We start from the raw sequence: 7,314 nt of genomic DNA, 5'->3' as shown, positions 1-7,314 counted from the left end.
TAAAAATTACAGATTTTTTTCGTAAAAAAAATGCAACAGTCTAAACCTGTAAATCGAAAAAAGGTAGAAAACAGTTTTTGAAACGGTAGAACACTGTAAATGAATATACCACACACTGAAAAAAGTGAACTTGGGCAACCATTGATGTAAGGAGGGATTTCTCTTTGAACTGACCCATAATCGCTATGTTTCTGTCTTTTACTTGGTTTAAGGTAAAATATCACTGTGATTAAATGTAAATCAAGGTCTCATTGGTTCAAAGTAATTCACAAACATCCAATCAAGCAACAATTGTACTTTTAAGTTGAAAACGTTGCATGTCACGTGACGTGCGTACGTACTGACGTCACGCTACAACCAGTTGCGCCATCTTGTTTTCCCGCATGAAGACTTCACAGAAGAAAAGAGAAAGAAATCGGTAAGAAATATGCATGACTGTTAAATATGTGTCTACATTCATACACCACTCTTACACAATGTAACTTTACGCTGTTTTTATCACACAACGTCGATGATTAGCCGTGACTGTTTGGTACAATTAGCTAACGTTAGCTAGCGGATCGATACAGGTTAGCGTTAGCATTAGCATTAGCTTAGAAGACGCCGCCATGTGTCTGTGTCTGAGCGCGAGTTTCAGGTAACTGACGTCCTGCTTCACACCTACTGCCACACAAGTACAGAGTAACTGAAAACTTTATTACACTTTGACTGAAGTTTTCAGAAATGATAGTTTTCAGTGACTTGAAGCTTATTTTTCGTGTTAACAAAAGGAGAAAGACAGTGTTTGTATGTGTTCAAATGGAAAACACTTGTTTGCTCTCATTAACAAATGTCTCCTTTCTTCCAGGCATGCAGTGATCTCATATAGTTAAAAGAAGCAACGTTTAATGGGTAAGTGTTTATATTTGAATGTCATGTGAGTTATGCAGCTGAGTATCAGGTGTAAGGTTATGGTCATGATTATTATGAGATAAGTATTATTATTGTTCATCACCTGTGATATGGAGTTTTATTTTCTGTGACTGAATCCAAAGTCAAAAGCAATAGAAAAAAAAAATCAAAAGGACTTTTTGTATATCATTCCATATGTTCAACATATGCATTAAGTATTATTAAAATAATACCACATGGTAATATCCTGTGTGACGTAAAAAAAAAATCAAAATTCCAAGTAGTCCTTATGTTTCATGCTTTATTTTGTCAGTGGTAATCGTGAGGATTTGCCTACCATATAAGACAGAAGTGTATCCCTATATTACTGTATATTAAATTTATAAAATATATTTAAAATATTTTTATGTATTTTTTATATTTTATTATAATCTATTTTGTAATATATATTTATAAATTGAGTTTTCAGTATCACTTCCACTTCTACCAACAATGCCAATGTAATTTGGGTCTTTCTTATGCTCCAACCACCCCCATCCTCCCCTTTTCAGTCATCTGCTGAATGTGGAAATGTAAAGACTGTGGGGTCACCAAATCACGACGATCGGAACTTCTGAAGCATTACAAACTCCAGGAGCGATGGCCAGCGATGTTTCAAGAAGCGGAGGTATGAGCTGTTAAAACTCTATTCCAGAGTCCAGTCAGGCAAACACTATATTTTCCTGATCTTTTTTGAACTTTGCCAATGCCTTAACATGAAATGTGTTGTCTAATTTGTATATTTCAGATCAATGCTGAATTCCTAAGAATTACAACGGTACCGCTACAACCACGATTCTTGGCTGGTTTGGATAAGCAGAGCAGTCAGCTTCTTCAGGTCATGAGGAAAAAAGGTGGAGCTGTCGGTCAGAAAATCAGGGACACCCTTAAACCTTTGGATCAGGTATGAAATGCATATGTGTTGCATTTGATTTCCTCTTTTGTCAGTTCAGTTCTCTCTGTGGGTGAGTTGAAAGGTGATACGTATTTTATCTTTCATCTTTTGATATGTCTTTGTTGCTACAGGGTGTGGACTTGAACAGAGTGCCTCCTGAAGTCGCTCGTGATTTACCTGGGTGAAGATGTGAGCCACCTGATCAAAGAGTACCTGGTAAGTCAGCAAATCATGGCAGTGCACTGAGATCAGGGTGTTTTCTGTTAAATGTAACTGTTGGCCCTGGGCGTTTGATCAGACTAATCAATAACTACCGGTATCCAGGAGAATGACATTGAGGGTCTTTCCATCTCCTTGCTGTCTTTCTCTCAGTTCAATTACTTATTTGGATTGTCATGCAACTGTCCCTATTTCTCTCTCTCTTTCTCTACCTCCCTTTGATATTTAACCCTCCTGTTGGCCCGGCGTCCGAGGGAGAGTTTCTCTCGACGGGGTAGAGACAGAGACGAGGGGAGAGACCCTAGGCTGGGACCCGGGGCGACAGGAGGGTTAAAATTAGAATGTGATCAGAGGAGTGCACATATTATGTACTACTTGCATGATTAATTGTGTGTCAATAATTGTAATCATTATTTAATTAATAATCTCCCCTCTCCCCTCCCTGGGTACAGTTATCTAAACTAACTTAATTGTCTGATTTCAGGTTGTCCAACAGGAAGAGGCGGAGGAAGAACTTGAAAAAGCCGCCATGGCCATCTTTGTCCTGCACAATGGTGATGCTCTCTCCCCTCCAAAGGACATTGGCCTTGTCATCGATGGTGTTGAGGTACTTAATGACTTGTCCTCCATTGCATCGGCTTGTGCCATGCTATCTGGCCTGACTTATGCACTCAACCTGAGTTACCCAGTGTCGAGATACGGCTCTGAGCGCAGCAGCCCATTCTTTCTGAATGGAGTCTGCACTCCCCCTAGAGTGTAGAACCACCCAGAAAAGTGGAGTCTCTCGTTATATCCCTACAATATCTCTGGTGTGTTTGAGTCAACGATGCGCACGCATTCATGAGCACGTCGACTCTGAACGGGTCTATAGGAGGCGCGCACACACACACACACACAGGTGTTCATGCACAGTTTTAATTCCCTTCATGAAAGTGTACTGTGAAGCACCACAAAAAAACAATTTAAATTGATTGATTGACGTGTGTCCAAACTTTTGCCTACACTATATATATATTGGTGTTTTACTGTTAACTTTATTTGTTTGAGCAGTGTTGTCATCTTCAGGTTCCACTACAGCATTGCATTTTAACAGATGGACTATGCACCCACTGAAATGGTGGCGATTTCTTGTAACGGATAAATTGTCATTTATTCTGTCTACTCCATTAGTTCTAATGGCTTAATGTTGTCTTTGTTCTCACAGCTCTGTGCTTGCACTGGTGCTTCTGATTCACGCAGTGGAACCAGCAGATGTTAAAGCGGCATACCTTCATCGTTCACACACCTTCAAGCCAGGTTGGATCACCAGAACAGCCCCCTTTTTGACTTTGCATGCCACAGAAAGGCAAGACCTTTGGCTCCTTTCTATGGTGTTTGGACTTTGGGGCACGTTCTACACCGAAAGACTGTTGAACTCTTTGGGACTTTTACCAGATTTTCCATTGTTTAAGTCTTTTAAGACAATTTGGTGCAAAACGCTCAAAACGGCAAACTTATGTTAAGAGATGGGGGCACAGAGAGTTGTAAATTATAGGAATAAAGTAACTATTTATGGGAAACTGGTCATTTCTGTGATTTCTTGTGATTAACTATTTATTAGGGTTAAGGTTTAAGCTGAGCTGAGTGTCAGACTTTTACCGTCAAATTTACAGAGAAATTCTGGCAACTCAGCAGCCAGATTTTCACCGTTAAAATAACGGATGTCCTTTCACCGTAAAGTTTGCGGGGAAATTCTGGCAACTCAGCAGCCAGATTTTCACCGTTAAAATAACGGATGTCCTTTCACCGTAAAATATACGGAGAAATTCTGGCAACTCAGCTGCCAGATTTTCACCGTTAAAATAACGGATGTCCTTTCACCGTAAAATATACGGAGAAATTCTGGCAACTCAGCTGCCAGATTTTCACCGCTAAAATAACGGATGTCCTTTCACCGTAAAATATACGGAGAAATTCTGGCAACTGATCTGCCAGATTTTCACCGTTAAAAATAACGAATGTTCTTTCGTCGTAAAATTTACGGTGAAATTCTGGCGACTTAGCTGCCAGATTTTCACCGTTAAAATAACGGATGTCCTTTCACCGTAAAGTTTGCGGGGAAATTCTGGCAACTCAGCTGCCAGATTTTCACCGTTAAAAATAACGAATGTTCTTTCGTCGTAAAATTTACGGTGAAATTCTGGCGACTTAGCTGCCAGACTTTCACCGTAAAATTTACAGGGAAAAACTGGCAACTCAGCTGCCAGATTTTCACCGTGAAATTGACGGGTTTTTTTTTACAGTGTAGTAACACTTAACAGGTTTTATCATTTATTCATTTCATATCATTTCCCAGGAAGTTTCCTGAAATTATTAATAAAAGAAATACTAATAGAGACGTTATATACATATTAAAGGAGTAGTTCGACATTTTCAAACTATGCTTTCTTGCAGTATAAAGATAAAGTAATACCACTCACATGTTTGTGTGTCAAGTATGAAGCTGAACCCATGAGGCAATTAGATTAGCTTAGCATGAATTGTAAAGGCAGCTAATCTGGCTCCAAATATATGCTTACCTGTAAAGCTAAACGTTTGTATCTCATTTGTTTAATGTGTACACAAACTGGAATGAAAAAAAGACAGAGTTATGTGATGCCTTCAGTTTTACACTAAGCTAGGCTAACTGCCTCCTGGCACCAGTTCTTCACTTAACACGTGGGTACAAAAGTGGGATCAATCTTCTCATCTAGCTTTCAACAAAACAATGAATGTTGAATAAAAAATGGCAAACTATTCTTTTATATAACCACTAATTTATTTGGTTTTAACCTGCAAAAGTAGAGTTACCTTGGAAGAACTGCAGAAATCTTAATGATTGATGAATGGAAAAACTGACAAATTGACATTTTGTGGAAACCTTATTATGTCTATTGCTTAATTGTCAGATTGTTTCCTTTACTATTATATAATAATATATATGTATAAAAATCAGGAGTAGACCTCTCAGCTGAAAAACAAAGGCGCTGTCAGCTGTTAATGGAGAGTTATGTGCTTGACACTAATCGTCGCTTCGATCCCCCCCAATCTGGAGACGAGGGAAAAGGGCCATCGATTACCTCTCAGTCTCACAGTAAATCTTTAGCAGAGAGGAACATTTCTGCAGCAGCACAAACCAGAAACAGACCTTCTAGAAAAGCCGCTCAGCACAAATGTACCAGTGATTCCTTGAAGCATTGATCTTAATGTTCAAACAGCTGTGTGGGTCTTGACCACACCCGGGTGGGGTAATTGAAGTAGGTAGCTGAGCTCTACTGCAGCTCTGCCTGTGGGTTTTTTTATCCAATATGCTAATATATCCGGCACCACTGCTTTCCTCGCAGCCGCGGCAGAGGCGAGTTGTAACTTGTGACAGGGCTAATCTCTGTGGACAGACCGGAGCACGGCCCAATCAGCAGGGGTAGCAGGCAGAAAATGAGAACACCAAACAGAGCAGCTCCCTTAGCTCCTCCTGGTTTTAAGTGGTGCTCCTGTGTGATAAACTGTGTGAACAGTCATTTAAACGGGGATGTCAGCCTCGCCAGCAACAAGATGTCAAGTCAAGGGCATTAACTGAGTGGACTAACTTCAAAGGGAAATGCACAGCATCCTCATTTGTCTTTCAACCCAGTTTAGATAAGTGAACATGTAACTAATCCATCAAAAGGGATGTTTTGAGGCTCAGATTTGAGTTGATCATTTTCGGCAATCTTTCTTAGTCACTGAACCACTGCAAAGTTGGTGCAAAGACCATTTTGTTGTAGGTTTAGAGACAGCTTTATTACAGTCCATATTGAAATCTTCTACGCCATGATTAGGACTGTTATCTTGGGTTTTACATGAAGTCCCCCCCCTGGTGCTTCAGAGGAAACACCTGAACCTGGTCCAGCTGCAGCACAACATTGCACAAGTGTAGAAAAATGGATTGATGGGTGGACTGCATTTAAACATTACAACCAACACTCAACAAAAAAATGGAAGCTTGCTAAAGATTTGACTTGTTGTGTGTGAAATGCTTTTTAAGATCTGATCATGTACACAAAAAAGAAAAAAATCATCAAAACCATCACTTCTGGATCCCTGATGAGGGAAAGACCTGTCCTCATTACCTTGATACCTCATTACATTGGAGAATGTATTATTTTTGCATGAAAATGCTGCTTTCAGTATAATATACATCTCTGTTATACATGGTAAAGATGTTTAATCCTAATATAGACTAATTAGGAGGCCCGAGGTGTCAGAGGCTTTGACTGGTTTAATTCAAACTTGGCTATCAAAGTCAAATTTTGGAGAAAAAAGGAGAAGAAAAGATTATCCTGCAGGTTCTATTGTGGGGCTGCTTCCATCATGAGGGCTGGATACATAAATAGCTCATAAACTGACTGAGCTGCAATGATGGCTGCCACGGGGACAAGACATCAGCATGCAAAGTTGTAAAACGCATCACCTCCAAACAGGGAATAGATCATAAATCCATGCAGTTGTTTTTTCCCCCAAAACCAAATCCACCTTTAAAGAAGAGTTCACATCATTCATAAAATATACTCACAATATCCAACAACCTCCTTCTCAGAGCAAAGACGTTTGAGCATCACTGACATAAACCACCGCAAAGCAACGCAAAACCACAGAGGAGATCAGAGAGAGGGGGAGAGAGAGAAAAAATGCTCATCACTCTTTCTCCGTCACATTCTCCCCGCTGGGTTTCTACAAGGTCATTTTGGCGCACGACGCAGGACAGGACACCCCAACCACACATGCACTGATAATCTGACGTGAAATGTGCACATATTCAACCCAACAACACATAAGAAAGCCAACTTTTTTATAATAGAAGGAGGTAATAAAAAGAAAAAGTGTGGTTAAGAAAGAACTACCAATTTATGACCGTGTGCTAATGAGGAGGCAACACGGGCGACGAAGGGGGGCAAGGGCATCGATGCCAAAACCGTCACCAATTAGACAAAAATGGATCGATGATGGGAAACTGCACATTTGTGCCGTGTAACGACATTCAAACATGACACTCGTAACCCCCTACCCTTCCCTCACTGCTCCCCCCTCAGAGAAGACCTCTGCGCTGAGATGGATGGATGGATGGATGATGTTCACTATTTAACGCACAAGCCTCCTCACAAAAAACAAGAGCGACGAGCGCATTTCATCCAAATACACAGAGAAGTCTTTAAAATCTTATCTGATTGCAATATTTTTAATTAATAAGCAATATTTTCTTCTTCATAATCCGA

General features: G+C 40.1%; 1 long non-coding RNA gene across 1 annotated transcript; it reads left to right on the top strand.

The window, feature by feature from the left end:
* Positions 1–373: 373 nt before the first annotated feature.
* LOC128366641 (uncharacterized) lies at positions 374–2,555 on the top strand. The gene is made up of 6 exons (XR_008321875.1): positions 374–418; positions 848–891; positions 1,443–1,558; positions 1,679–1,834; positions 1,957–2,041; positions 2,529–2,555. It is a non-coding gene; the product is annotated as an uncharacterized LOC128366641 (long non-coding RNA).
* Positions 2,556–7,314: the final 4,759 nt, after the last annotated feature.

This window comes from Scomber japonicus, chromosome 10 (genome assembly GCF_027409825.1).
Source record: "Scomber japonicus isolate fScoJap1 chromosome 10, fScoJap1.pri, whole genome shotgun sequence".
NCBI lineage: Eukaryota > Metazoa > Chordata > Actinopteri > Scombriformes > Scombridae > Scomber > Scomber japonicus.
This window is presented reverse-complemented; position numbering and strand designations above follow the sequence as displayed.